Source organism: Mandrillus leucophaeus, unplaced genomic scaffold (genome assembly GCF_000951045.1).
Source record: "Mandrillus leucophaeus isolate KB7577 unplaced genomic scaffold, Mleu.le_1.0 Scaffold444, whole genome shotgun sequence".
In the NCBI taxonomy this organism is placed as follows: Eukaryota; Metazoa; Chordata; class Mammalia; order Primates; family Cercopithecidae; genus Mandrillus; species Mandrillus leucophaeus.
The window spans coordinates 3,055,853-3,071,335 of record NW_012104743.1 but is presented as its reverse complement, the minus strand read 5'-3'; positions in this window follow the sequence as shown (position 1 = coordinate 3,071,335).

The window sequence follows — 15,483 nt, the reverse complement described above, 5'->3', positions numbered from 1 at the left end:
GTTTTTCAACTTTTATTTTAGATTCAGGGGGTACATGTGCAAGTTTGTTAAAATGGCATATTGCATGATGCAGAGGTTTGGAAGACAATTCACTCCATCCCCCATATACTGAGCATGCTACTCAAAAGTTCCTTTTTCAACCTTTGTCTTCCTCTCTTCCTCCTGCCTCCAACAATTCCCAGTGTCTAATATTTACATCTTTGTGTCCCTGAGTACCCAATGTTTAGCTCCAACTTATAAATGAGAATGTGCAGTATGTGTTTTTCTGTTCCTGCTTTAATTTGCTTAGGATAAAGGTCACCAGCTGCATCCATGTTACTACAAACGTGATTTCATTATTTTTATGGCTGCATATTATTCCATGTTATATATGTATCACATTTTCTTTATCCAATCCACTGTTAATGGGCACCTAGATTGATTCCATGTCTTTGCTATTATGAATAGTGCTGTGATGAACATACGAGTGCATGTGTCTTTGTGGTAAAACAATTTGTTTTCTTTTGGATATATAGTCAATTATGGGATTGCTGGTTTTAATGGTAGTTCTGTTTTCTGAAAAATCTCCAAACTTATTTCTTGGAGGAAAAAAGAAGTCTCCAAACTGGTTTCCACAGTGGTTGAACTAATTTACATTCTCATAAACAGTGTATAAGTATTCCTCTTTTTCCATAACCTTGCCAGCACCTGTTATTTTCTGCCTTTTTAATAACTATTATGACTGGTTATTATAAGTCATAATAGTTGACTTGTGATGGAATCTCATTTATGGTTTTGATTAGCAATTATCTGGTGATTAATGATGTGGGGTATTTCTTCATGTTTTTTGGCTACTTGTATGTCTTCTTTTGAGAAGTGTGTTCATGTCTCTCTCGTTTTTCAATGGTTTTTTTTTTTTTTGAGTTGTTTAAGTTCCTTATAAATTCTGGTTGTTGGACCTTTGTTAGATGCATAGCTTATGGATATTTTCTTCTATTCTCTGAATTATCTGTTTACTCTGTTGATAGTTTATTTTGTTGTGCAGAAGCTCCTTAGTTTAATTAGGTCCCACTTGTCCATTTTTTGTTTTGTTGAAATTGACTTTGAGAACTTAGTCATACGTTCTTTCATAAGGTCGATGTCCAGAAAGGTGTTTGCTAGGTTTTCTTCTAGGATTCTTATAGTTCGAGGTCTTACCTTTAGGACTCTAATCCATCTGAAGTTAATTTTTGTATACAGTGACAGCTAAGGGTCTAGTTTCATACTTCTGCATATAGTTAGCCAACTATCTCAGGACTCTTTATCGAAAAGAGAGTCCTTTCCTCATTGCTTATTTTTGTCAAATATGTCAGAGATCAGATGGTCACAGGTGTGTGGCTTTACTTCTGAGTTCTCTATTCTTTTCCATTGGTCTACATGTATGTTTCTGTAACAGTACCATGCTGTTTTGGTTACCATAGGCATATAGTATAGTTTGAAGTCAGCTAATGTGATGCCTTCTGTTTGTTTTTCTTTTTGCTTAGGATTGCTTTGGCTATTCAGGCGACTTTTTGTTCCATATGAATTTTAGAATAGTTTTTTCTACGTGTAGAAAAATAACATTGATAGTTATATAAGAATATTGTTGAATCTCTAGATTGCTTTAGTATAACCATTTTAATGATATTGACTCTTCCTATACATGACTATTGAAGGTTTTGCCGTTTGTTTCTGTTGTCTGTGATTCCTTTTAGCAGTGTCCTGTAGTTCTCCTTGTAAAGCTCTTACACCTCCTTGGTTGACTGTATTTCTAGGTATTTTATTGTTTTATGGCTATTGTAAATGGGATTGCATTGTTGATTTGACTCTCAGCTTGGTTTTTGGTGTATAGAAATGCTACTAATTTTTGTAAATTGATTTTGTATCTTGAAACTTTGCTGAAATCATTTATCAGTTCCAGGAGCCTTTTGGTGGAGTTTTTAGTATTTTCCATGCATGGAATCATATTGTCTGCAAAGAGAAATCATTTGAATTCTTCTTTTACTATTCAGATGCATTTTGTTTCTTTCTCCTGGGTGATTACACTGGCTTGCACTTTCAGTGCTATGTTAAATAGAAATGGTAGGAGTGGGCATCTTCATCTTGTTCTAGTTCTCAGGAGAAATCCGTCCAGTTTTTGCCCATTCAGGATGATGTTGGCTGTAGGTTTGTGATAGATGATTCTTATTATTTTAATAAGATGATAAGATGGCTCTTATTTTCTTATTATTTTAATAAGATAGTAAGATGGCTCTTATTAACTTATTATATCCCTTTGATGCCTAGTTTCTTGTGGGTTTTTATCATGAAGGGATGTTGGATTTTACCAAAAGCTTTCTCCTTGTCTATTGAGATGATAATATTGTTTTTGTTTTTAATTTTGTTATGTGGTGAATCACATTTATTGATTTGCAAATATTGAATCAACCTAGCATCCCAGGAATGTAGCCTACTTGATCATGGTGAATTAACTTTTTAATGTGTTGTTGGATTTAATTTGCTAGTATTTTGTTTAGGATTTTTGTGGCAATGTTCGTCAGGGATATTGGCCTGCAGTTTTAATTTTTTGTTGTGCTTTGCCAGGTTTTGTTATCAGTGTGATGGTAGCTTTGTAGAATGAGTTACGGAAGAGTCCTTCCTCCTCAGTTTTTGGAATAGTTCCAGTAGAATTGGTACCAGCTCTTCTTTGTATGGCTGTTAGAATTCGGCTGTGAATCCATTTGATGAAGAGTATTTTTGATTGGTGGATTTTTTATTACTACTTCAATTTTTGAACTTGATATTGGTATGTGATATAGTTTAAATATTTGTCTTAGCCAAAATTTCATGTTGAATTCTAATCCCTAGTGTTGGAAGTGAGGTCAGATGGGAGGTGTGTGGATTATGGAGGAACATCTTTTATGAATGGCTTGTGCCATCCCCTTGGTGATAAGTGAGCTATTGTTCTCAGTCCACATAAGATCTGGTCATTCAAAAGTGTGTGGCACCTCCCACCCGCTCACTCTTTTTTGATCCTGCTCTGGCAATGTGACATGCTTGCTTCTCATTTGCCTTCTGCCATGATTGTAAGCTTCTTGAGACTTCCCTAGAAGCAGAGCAGATGCCAGCACTATGCTTCCTGTAAAGCCTGCAGAACCATGAATCAATTAAACCTCTTTTCTTTTATAAATTACACAGTCTCAGGTATTTCTTTTTAGCAATACAAAAACAGCCTAACACGTTCTGTTTAGCGTTTCCATTTTTTCCTGATTCAATCTTGGAAGATTGTGTGTTTCTAGGAATTTATCCATTTCCTCTAGATTTTCTAGTTTCTGTGCATAGAGGTGTTCATAATAATCTTGAGCGTCTTTTTTTATTTTTATAAGATTGGTTGCATGTCATCTTTGTCATTTCTGATTATGCCTTTTTGGATCTTCTCTCTTTTTCCCCCCTACTGGTCTACTGATCTTGTCTATCCTTTTGAATAACAAACTTTTGGTTTTGTTAATTCTTTGTATGGATTTTTGGATCTCAGTTTCATTCAGTTCTACTCCGATATTATTTCTTTTATTCTGCTAGCTTTGTGTTAGGTCTGTTCTTGTATTTTTATTTCCTATAGTTGTGATGTGAAATCGTTAATTTAAGATCTTTCTAACTTTCTAAGGTATGCATTTAGTGGTATAAGCTTTCCTTTTAACACTGCTTTTGCTACATCCCAGAGATTTTGGTACATTGTGTCTCCATATTCATTTATTTCAATGAATTTGATAATTTCTGACCTAATTTCATTGTTTACTCAAAAGCCATTCAGGAGCAAATTGTTTAACTTCTATGTAGTTATATAATTTTGAGAGATCTTCTTAGTATTGGTTTCCATTTTATTCCACTGTGGTCCAAGAGTATGGCTGGCATTATTTCAGTTTTTTTGAATTTATTGAGACTTGCTTTATCACCAAGCATGTGTTTGATCTTGTTACTCTGTGTGCAAATTAGAAGAATATAATACTGTGGTTGATGGGTGCAGTATTCTTTAGATGTTTATTAGGACCAATTGGTCAAGTGTCCAATTTAAATCCAGAATTTGTTTGTTTTCTGCCTTGATGATCTAGCTAATACTGTCAGGGGAGTGTTGAAGCCCTCCACTGTTATTTTGCAGATGTCTAAGCGTTTTTGTAGGCCTAGAAATACTTATTTTATCAATCTGGATGCTCCAATTTGGGTACATATGTATTTGGGATACTTAAGCCTTCTTGTTGACTTGAATACTTTATCACTATGTAACACCCATCTTTGTCTTTTTTACTGTAGTTTGTTTAAAGTCTGTTTTATCTTATATAGGAATCATAAACCTTGCTCTTTTTTTTGTTGTTTGTTTTCTGTTTGCATGATAGATCTTTCTCTAATGCTTTACTTTGAACCTGTGGGTATCATTACATGTGAGAGTGGTAAGACAGTAAGTGGATGACAGTAAGTAGATGAGCTTTTTTTTTTTAATCCAACTTGCCACTCTATGCCTTTTAAGTGAGGCATTTAAACAATTTACATTCAAGATTATATTGATATGTGAAGTTTTGATCCCGTTGTTAAGTTGTTAGATGGTTATTTGCAGTTTTTATTGTGTAGTTACTTTATAGAATCTGTGGGTTAGGTACTTAAGTTTTGTTTTGTTTCCAAGCTTAGAATTCCCTTAAGTATCTCTTATAAGGCTGATCTAGTGGTAACAAATTCCCTTAGCACATGCTGGTATGAAAAAGATTTTATTTCTCCTTCACTTATGAAGCTTAGTTTGGCAGGATATGAAATACATGGTTGGAATTTCTTCTCCTTAATAATGCTAAAAATAGGCTCCCAATCTCTCGCAGCTTGTGAGATTTCTGCTTAGAAGTCTGCTATTAGACTGATGGGGTTCCCTTTGTATATTACTTGATTTTTATCTCTGTCTGTGAGATTTTTTTCTTTAGCATTGACCTTGGAGAGTCTGGTGACTCTTTCTTGATGATGTTTGTTTTGTGTAGTATCTTGCAGGTTTTCTCAGGAATTCTTTTTCTGAATGTTAATCTCTCTAGCAAGATGAGGAAAATTTTCTTGAATTACTGCCATATGTTTCCAGCTTGTTTACTTTTTCTCCTTTTCTCTCAGAAATGCCAATAATTCATAGATTAGGTAACTTTACAAAATCTCATATTTCTTGAAGAGTTTTCTTCACTTCTAAAAATTCTTTTTCTTAAATTTTTGTCTGACATGGTTAGTTCAAAGGACTGATCTTCAAGCTATGAAATTATTTCCTCTGCTTGGCCCAGTCTATTAATAAAGCTTTCAAGTATATTTTGGTATTCCTTAAGTGAGTTTTTTAATTCTAGAAACTGTAATTGATTACATTTTAGGATGTTTATCTCCTCCTCTATATCCTGGATTGCTTTAGAAGTTTCTTTGTGTTGATTTTCAACTTTGTCTTGGATCTCTTTGAGCTTCCTTGCAATCCATACTTGGAATTCTTTATGAATCAGTTCTGAGTTTCCATCTTCCTTAGGGACAATTGCTGGAGAGCAAATGTGATCTTTTGGTGGTGACACAACATTCAGGTTTTTCATGATGCCAGAATTCTTGTGCAGGTTTCCTCTCATCTGGAGATGCTGGCTCTTCCAATTTTTGGCATGATAGATTTTTCTTTTTCTTTCTTTCCATATAATATTATTATTTGTTTATTCTTTCCTTTTTCCTTTCTTCCCTCCCTAGAGGGTGCGAACTTAGAAGATGCTGGGTAGGGTCTTTTGGCTTTGCTTCTATAGCCCTGTGCACTTCTGATGGCAACTTTTATATTGGGCTGTGCAGTGTGACCTACAAACCAGCAGATGATACTTATAGGGAGAGCTGGCTGCAGTCAATGTGGCTGGCTATATGCTTTTTACCAGGAGAAGCTCTCTGTTACCTCAGGCAATGGGCTTATTTGTGGAGTTCACAGTGGTCTTATCTCCCTGCTCAGTTCTGGGGGAGCAGGGACCAAGATTAGCAGGTAAATCCGCCTCCATGTGCTTCTCCAATGGCAGGGAGAAGTACTAGCACTAAGGGAGAATCCAGTGGGTGGCTACCAAGTGCCTAGAGGTGTGCCTAGACACGGAGCTGGTAAACCTCAGCCCCAAGTTCTCTGCATGGGGATGAGGGGCATCCCAACTTTTAATCCATGAGAGTGGGTGCACCAGATACCTGGACATATGCCTGGATGTGTAGCAGAGAGGTCCACCTTTCACCAGAATCTCTGCACAGGAAGGGTGGGGCAGTACAGGCTGCTGTTCCAGGCAAGTGGCTGCCCTTCATGCCTGAAGATCTGCCTCAGTCTACAGCAGAGAGGACCCCCCTGCACCCAGATCTTTGCTCAAAAAAGGCAGTTTTTCTCAGGCTGCTCAGTTAGGTGAGGTGGTACTCCAGATGCCTAGAGATTTGCATGCACATGGAGCAAAGAAAGACTTAATGCACCACAATCTAGGCCCAGGAAGGGCAGGGAAGCTCAAACTGCTAAACTAGGTGAATGGGCACTCTAAATGCCTGGATATCTTCCTGGACACGGAGTGGAGAGGGCCCCAGTGAACCTTGATCTATGTTCATGAAGTGTAGGACAGTCATGCTGATGATTCAGGCAATCAGGTGCTCTAAATGCCTGGACATATGCTTGGGGGTGGAGTGGAGATGGCCCCATTTCACTATGATTTCAGGGAAGCAGGCCAGGGCACCCAGCAATGGTACCCACAGACTGGTTCCACGTCACTGAATTGGCCCTACCTGCAAGTCTCACTGCCTAGGACAAACTGCAGCTGTAGCAGCTTTCCCCACCCCAGACTTGTCACAAGGAAGAGCACAATTCTAGCGCCACTACGCGGCCCCAGAGCAGGCACTCCAGTGTCTGGCCCGAGACTCAAATGCCTGTTTGAGTCATGCTGCCAGGTTGCCAAAGAATGGTTGACCAGATTATGCAACCAGATTAAAAATGTTGTCCTCCTCTCAATGCTGGGTATAGGAAAATGTCTGACATTCTTCCCACTGTCTTTCTCTCATGGCATCTCCAAGCTTCTCCTCAAGTTAGTTTCAGGGTTTGAGAGTAGCAAAGTGCTCTCCCTTGGCCTGGGTTGCTCAGATCCCTAGTGGAAAGGTGAGTCATATCGGGCAGCTCTCTGCATCTCTTACATACTGAGGCTTCACTTACTGTTGTCAGGCAGACGCCATCATAGGGCTGTTTGTCAGCATTCTCTCTGAGATCTTGGGTGCTTTTCTTGATTTCAGTAGATTCCTGTGTTCCTTCTTGAATTAACACTCACTGAGTTTATCTTTATTGCACCATCTATCTTATTTCCAAGTGGCTGAGGCATGGTAAAAGCATATAATCTATCATCTTGGGAAAAAAAATGGAAGCAAAATTAGTAAGTTATGAATACCATGTTGTAGGGTAATAATATAGATGTATTTTTGCTTAAAGCCAAACTTTTTTATGTTGTGTTGCCATTGTTGTGGGGTTTATTTGTTTACTAAACTCTGCAAGAGATAAAATCAGATTACAGTATAATATTTGTTGTATGAGATATTTTCTTCTACTAATTGCAAGCTAAAAATAAGTTAACCAGTGGCTCCCTATTAGGAACTTAAAAATACAATTTCAAATATTTCTTATAAGCACTAAAGAGCTGTAAACCTCTCCTTTGTATATAATGATGGCAAACAGCTCAATTTTTTTCTGAGCGATTTTGTTTCCTTTTCTGAATGGTAAATTTAGTATGCTTAAATAATGTACTACAATTAATCTTGAATGATTATATCAAAGGACACTTAGGTTATTTTATTTATTTCCAAGAGTATTTCTTGTGTTTAGTTTATGCTTGCTTATACTTGATGGAACATACATGAATCTATCTATTCTGTAGTACCAACATTGAATAACAAAAAGGGTGTTTGGCAGATGAGTAGACAAATATTTAGAAAGTATATTCTGCTTAAAATTTTAATTTTCATAGAGTCATAAGTAATCAACTCATAACTGACCTATAACTTAATGTCGATGTCCCAAAGCTACAGAGAAGGTGCATAGGAAAATAAGAAAAGAGATGTATTAAATAGGGAATCCTTTCCCCATTTCTTGTTTCTCTCCGGTTTGTCAAAGATCAGATGGCTGTAGATGTGTGGTATTATTTCTGAGGACTCTGTTCTGTTCCACTGGTCTATATCTCTGTATGGTGCTGGGAAAATTGGCTAGCTGTAAGTAGAAAGCTGAAACTGGATCCTTTCCTTACTCCTTATATGAAAATTAATTCAAGATGGATTAGAGACTTAAATGTTAGACCTAATACCATAAAAACCCTAGAGGAAAACCTAGGTAGTACCATTCAGGACATAGGCATGGGCAAAGACTTCATGTCTAAAACACCAAAAGCAACGGCAGCAAAAACCAAAATTGACAAATGGGATCTAATTAAACTAAAAAGCTTCTGCACAGCAAAAGAAACTACCATCAGAGTGAACAGGCAACCTACAGAATGGGAGAAAATTTTTGCAATCTACTCATCTGACAAAGGGCTAATATCCAGAACCTACAAAGAACTCAAACAAATTTACAAGAAAAAAACAAACAACCCCATCAAAAAGTGGGCAAAGGATATGAACAGACATTTCTCAAAAGAAGACATTCATACAGCCAACAGACACATGAAAAAATGCTCATCGTCACTGGCCATCAGAGAAATGCAAATCAAAACCACAATGAGATACCATCTCACACCAGTTAGAATGGCAATCGTTAAAAAGTCAGGAAACAACAGGTGCTGGAGAGGATGTGGAGAAATAGGAACACTTTTACACTGTTGGTGGGATTGTAAACTAGTTCAACCATTATGGAAAACAGTATGGCGATTCCTCAAGGATCTAGAACTAGATGTATCATATGACCCAGCCATCCCATTACTGGGTATATACCCAAAGGATTATAAATCATGCTGCTATAAAGACACATGCACACGTATGTTCATTGCGGCACTATTCACAATAGCAAAGACTTGGAATCAACCCAAATGTCCATCAGTGACAGACTGGATTAAGAAAATGTGGCACATATACACCATGGAATACTATGCAGCCATAAAAAAGGATGAGTTTGTGTCCTTTGTAGGGACATGGATGCAGCTGAAAACCATCATTCTTAGCAAACTATCACAAGAACAGAAAACCAAACACCGCATGTTCTCACTCATAGATGGGAACTGAACAATGAGATCACTTGGACTCGGGAAGGGGGACATCACACACTGGGGCCTATCACGGGGAGGGGGAGGGGGGAGGGATTGCATTGGGAGTTATACCTGATGTAAATGACGAGTAGTTGGGTGCAGCACAGCAACATGGCACAAGTATACATATGTAACAAACCTGCACGTTATGCACATGTACCCTAGAACTTAAAGTATAATAATAAAAAAAATAATAAAATAAAATAAAATTAATTCAGTCAAAAAAAATAATGTACAACATAAAAAGGATCTGATGTACAACATGAGGACTAGAGCTAAGAAGTGTCTTGTATTCAGGATTTTGCTAAATGAGTATATTATAGCTACACTTGCCACAAGTAGAGGGGTGTTGGGAGAAATGCATAACTATGTGAGATGATAGATATGCTAATTTGATCTACTATAATAACCATTTTACTATATATGTATCTTATGTTGTATGACTTAAATATACATAAAATTTTAAAAATTTAAAAAAAAAGATGTAAAAAGAAGTACTTCTAGACACATGAAATTTCAGTACGACAAACAGATAAATCTAAAACTTCCTTTAGAATTATTTTCCATCTATAATTTGACTTCTTATCAGCATCACTTGTTGATATCACACAATAAAAAAAGACTTCAAAATTCAGTGGGCAACATATTTAGAATATAAAATTCTAACCCCTGCCTGATACTAGTCAGGAGTAAAAGCAAAATAAAATATTTTAAGGCTTTCAAATCTTGAATTTACCTCTCATGATCCTTTTCTGAGGATGGTTCTTAATGATATCATTTGTGATAATGAATCACAAAACAGAAACAGAAACTAAGAAAGACAAATTGTGCAATATAAGAAGTGAGGAAATTCACCCTGGAAGCTAAAGAAAACAGACTCTAGAATGACAGTGTTTGGTAAACGTAGAAAATAATTGGGAGTCTTAGAATAGGAATTCAGTGGGCTACAAGACAAATATCTTTAAGAAGAATTAAATGGACATCAGCAAGGTGATTGAATAGGGAGCCCCAGGCTCTCCTTTCTCTAAGGAGAAATGAATTCAACAACAATACAGATCATTTCCCTTTGTGAGAAATCCAGAAACCAATTAAAAGGTTCCATCATCCCAGGCAAACACAAACCCAGCTGCACCACTGCCAGTAGGAAGATTCATGGCAAACACTTACCATAGACCCTCTTCCTTAGTGCAATGCAACTGGGAGAAAACTCCCAGATCTCAGTTTCTCCCTTGGAATGGAAATAGAAGACTGAAATATGTGTCCAATGTTTAGACTTTTTCAGGAGCTGCCTAAGGGACTGTTTTATGTCCTGACTAAATAAACACTGACAGGAAAGGGTGCCAAGTTGAGAAATGCTGAGAACAAAGGCAAAAATTTGGACCCCTCACTGGCCATGGTCCCTTCCTCTGGCTCAGTAAATAAAGAGTAGAAGAAAACCTCTAACTCTTCACTTCCTCCTGGAGAGGAAAAGAAATAAAACCAGCAACCAAATTTCTGGCTTTTGGCAGCCTACCTGAGAGGACTAGTTTTTATCTTGCTATCTCAGAGCCATATATGAGAAGCCCATAGCTAACATCTTACTCAACACTTAAAAACTGAAATATTTTCATCTCAAATCAGGAACAAGGCAAGGATGCCCAATCTTGTCACTTCTATTTAACATAGTTCTCAAAGTCCTAGCTACAGCAAGTAAGCAAGACAAAGAAATAAAAGGCATTCAAGTCAGAAAGGAAGAAGTAAAATGATCTCTATTAGTAGATTACATGGGTACACAAACAATTCTCAAAATTCCACACACACACACACACACACACACACACAAACCTGTTAGAACTAATAATTGAGCAATGTTACAGGATCCAAAATTACCATAAAAATTACTTACGTGGCTATACACTGACAATGAAATATCCAAAAAGAAAATTAAGAAAACAATCCTACTTACAATAGCATCAATAAATATAAAATACTTAGGAATAAACTTAACCAAAGAAGTGAAAGACTTCTACACTGGAAAACTATAAAACATTACTGAAAGAACTAAAAGAAGACACAAATAAATGGAAAGACATCCCATGTTCATAGATTAAAAGACAAGATTGTAAAAATACCCATATTGCCCAAAGAGATCTACAGGTTCAATGGAATCCCTATCAAAATCTCAGTGGCATTTGTTGCACAAATAAAAAAGCATCCTTAAATTCATGTGGAACCATAAGAGAGCTGAACTAACCAAAATAAATTTCAGAAAAAAATAGCAAAAAAAAGGCCTCACACTTTGTGACTTCAAAACATATTACAGAGTTATAGTGATTAAAAATACGTATATGGGACTGGCATAATTACAGACATATAGACCAATGTGACAGATTAGAATAGCCACAAAATAAATCTACATATATATGATTAAAAAACATGACATCCTTCAACAATGATGTCAAGATGTCATCCTTGTTGACATCCTTCAACAAAGATGTCAAGATGGCACTATGGGAAAAGGATAGTCCCTTCAGCAAATGGTGTTGGGAAAAGTGGACATTCACATGCAAAAGATAGAAATTGGACCTTTATTTGACACCATACACAGAAATCAATTCAAAATAGATTAAAAACTTAAATGGCAAACTTTAAACTCTAAAATTCCTAGAAGAAAACATAGGAAGAAGTGTTCATAGCATTAGCCTTGGCAATCTTTTATTGCATATGACACAAAAAGCACAGGCAACGAAAGCAAAGATAGACAAGTACAACTACAACAAACTAAAAAGCTTCTGTGCAGAAAAGGAAACAGTCAAGAGAATGAAAAGGAAACCTACATAATGGGAAAATTATGTGCAAACTGTATATCTGATAAAGACTTAATTTCCAAATGTTATCAGGAAATTCTGCAACTCAACAGCAAAACAAAACAAAAAACCAAATAACTCATTGAAAAATAGATAAAGGAAATGACATACAAATGTTCAATAGATACATGAAAAGATGTTTAACATCATTAATCATCAGGAGAATGTAAATCAAAAACAATGAGATATCATCTTACACCTCTTAGGATGACCATAATTTTAAAAAAAATTTAAAAATAGCAAGTGTTGACAAGGATATGGAAAAACTAACCCTTGTGCACAGTTAGTGGGAATGTAAAATAGTGAGGCTGCTGAGGAACAGAGTATGGAGGTTTCTCAACAAATTAAAAATAGGACTTCTATATGATCTAGCAATTCCACTTCTGGTATTTACCCAAAAGAATTGAAAACAGGACCTTGAAGAGATATTTGCACTCCCATGTTTGATTGCAGCATTATTCACAATAATCAAGAAGTGAGAACAACCTAAATGTCCATAGGCAGAAGAATGGCTCTATCTATCTATCTATCGATGTATCTATCTATCTATCTATCTATCCATCCATCCATCCATCCATCCATCCATCCATCTACCTACCTACCTACCTATCTTTTCACACAATGAAATATTATTCAGCTTTTTAAAAAAGGAACATGCTATATGCTACAACATGGATGAACCTTGAGGGCATTATGCTAAGTGCAATATTCCACTCTCAGAGAGACAAATCCCACATAATTCTACTTATATGAGGTATCTAAAGTTGTTAAACTCAGAGAAGCAGAGGGGAGAATGATGGTGGCCAGGGGCCGCAGGAATGGACAGATGTTTAATAGGTATAAAGTTCAGACATACAAGATAAAAGGTTTTTGAGATCTGCTGTATAACAATGTGCATAATATTAATAATGCTGTATTATACACTTAAAATTGGTTTAAAGGATATATTTCTTATGTGTTTCTTTACTACACAAAGAAAGAAGAATGAAGTGAATTCTAAGCAATAGAAAAATTGACAAAAAAGATATCACTGAAATGGTGACAACAATAAATTTTTCCCTAAACAACGAACCTAAGACTAATAACAACAAATTAGACACTCCAGGAAAAAAAAAAAGAAAAATGTATATAAAACTCATTGTCAAATATTAGGCAAATGGAAACTAAAATAGTGCAAATTTTGAACAATTATGGAGTCTCAATAGATATTAGGTTGATGTAAAAGTAATTGTGGTTTTTGCCATTTCACCTATATATTAGAGTCATGTTCTTTTGATCTGCTTGACAGTCTTACTGGTAAACCTATTGTAAAAGAGATAAATGTTAGCATATTGATTACATACTAAATCTTATTTACAGTCATAATATAATTGTTGCTTTTCAACTTAAAAATTTAATGTATGGACAAAGCAGAAGAATGAAATAATGCTGTAGGGCAGATTGTAAAATTTTCAACTTTGATAATGTACGATAAAAGGTAAGGTAAGTTTAGCTGACACATATTGAGAAGGTGAAAGAGAAAGATGAGTGGAGAAAAGCATAGGTGCTTAATATTCCTAACATGGTGTACAGTGAAAAGATGCTGTCTAAAGTTTTTGAAATCTGGAAGATTGAAGTTGGTGGTGTCAAACACAAAAGGCTACAGGATCTACATCTGCAATGTTAATGTGAATCAAATTATAGCATATGATAGAGTCTGTGACATGCAAATTCTTTTCTCCTCTTCTTCCTCCTGACCTCCTTTTTCACTTTGTCTCCTCCTCTTACTCCTCTTTCCCTTGTCCTCCTCATCTTCTCTTTATCCTCTTTCTCCTTTTGTAAACTGGGATCTCAGGCAAAACAAATTTTGACCATGCTCTGGGAATTTGTGACCTATCGTTTAAGTGTATATGTTGATGCTTTCTAGTAATCCCTTATGCAAAGAGGAACAAAAGTGTCTGGCTTTTCCTGCATAGACTCTACTCTCTGTTTCTTTTAACATTTCCACCTTTGAGTCCCAAAACACACAGCCTTTGCCCGTTAAAAGTCTTAGTTGTCTTGGTTATGATAAAACTCCAAGCCAATAATTTGTCTTCTTTGTTCTCTTTGTATTCTTTTGTATTTTTCCTAATGAAATGAATATCTCAGAGACAACAAATAACACTCAGTTGGTGAGAGGGTAGGTGGAATATCCAAAAAATAGGTTTGAGAGAAAAACAGTAGAAAATATTATAAATATTATGCCACTGAATTTCTTATTTAAAGATAAACAATAGAAAAAAAGTAGTAAAAAACAAAATAGTGAGACAAAAATAAAAAAGAAGGTAGGTTTTATAAGTGAGTTTGTATTTTTAATGTTTGGTCATCAATTCAAAATGCATTACGTTATTGATCACTTAGTAATATTTAAAGTTAAGGAGACAACCACTAGATGATTTTTTTTAAATTAAATACCTATTTATAAGTTTTTGCTTCATGGAAGTGAGACTGAGAAGGAGAAGAGTGAATTCAGTGAATGTTGTCTTTCATTATAAACTTTTATTATTCTATAATCTTTTGCTATTTATATGAGTTAGTTGACACAATTTTAACATTTTGTATAATGAATAAAAGCTACTGATGGTTTGTGTAAATTGTACAAGGGAGATGCAATCAAATGCATTTTAGGGAAAACACTGCTCCTTTTTGGATAAAACAGATAAAGGGTATTTTTATTTTGCAAAAAGTAGCAAGGCCAATATAAGAATAAAGCCTAAAGACATAAAAATTAAGAAGTTTAGCTGCTAGATCGTAATCATCATTCTCATGACCCAAAATCCAGGGTTTACATTAGGCTTCAGTCCTGGCATGTTGCATTCTCAGTGTTTTAACATGTATATAAAGACAACTATTTGTCATTATGGTATAATATAGAATACTTTCGCTGTTCCAAACTCCCTCTGTGTTCTGCCTACTCATTCCTCCCTATCCTAGTCCCTGGAAATCATTAATATTTTTATGATCCCATAGTTTTTGCCTTTTCCAAAATGTTATATAGGTAGAATCATACAGTGTGTAGATTTTTCAGAATGGTTTCTTTCAGTTAGTAAATGCTCATTTAAGGTTCCAACATGTCTTTTTCACACTTGATAGCTTATTTCTTTTTGGTGCTGAATAATATTTCTATCTATTTTTTGTACATGTTAATCATCCTTTATGCTTTACCTCCACCCAAAACCCTTCCCAGCGTCTCATAATCATCCTTCTACTATCTACATAAATTCAACTGTTTTCATTTTTAGCCTCCACAAGTAAGTGAGAACATGCAAAATTTGTCTTTCTGTGCCTGGCTTATTTCACTTAACTTAATGACATCCAGGTTCATCCATGTTGTTACAAATGATAGAAATAGCATTCTTTTTTTTTTGCATCTGAAT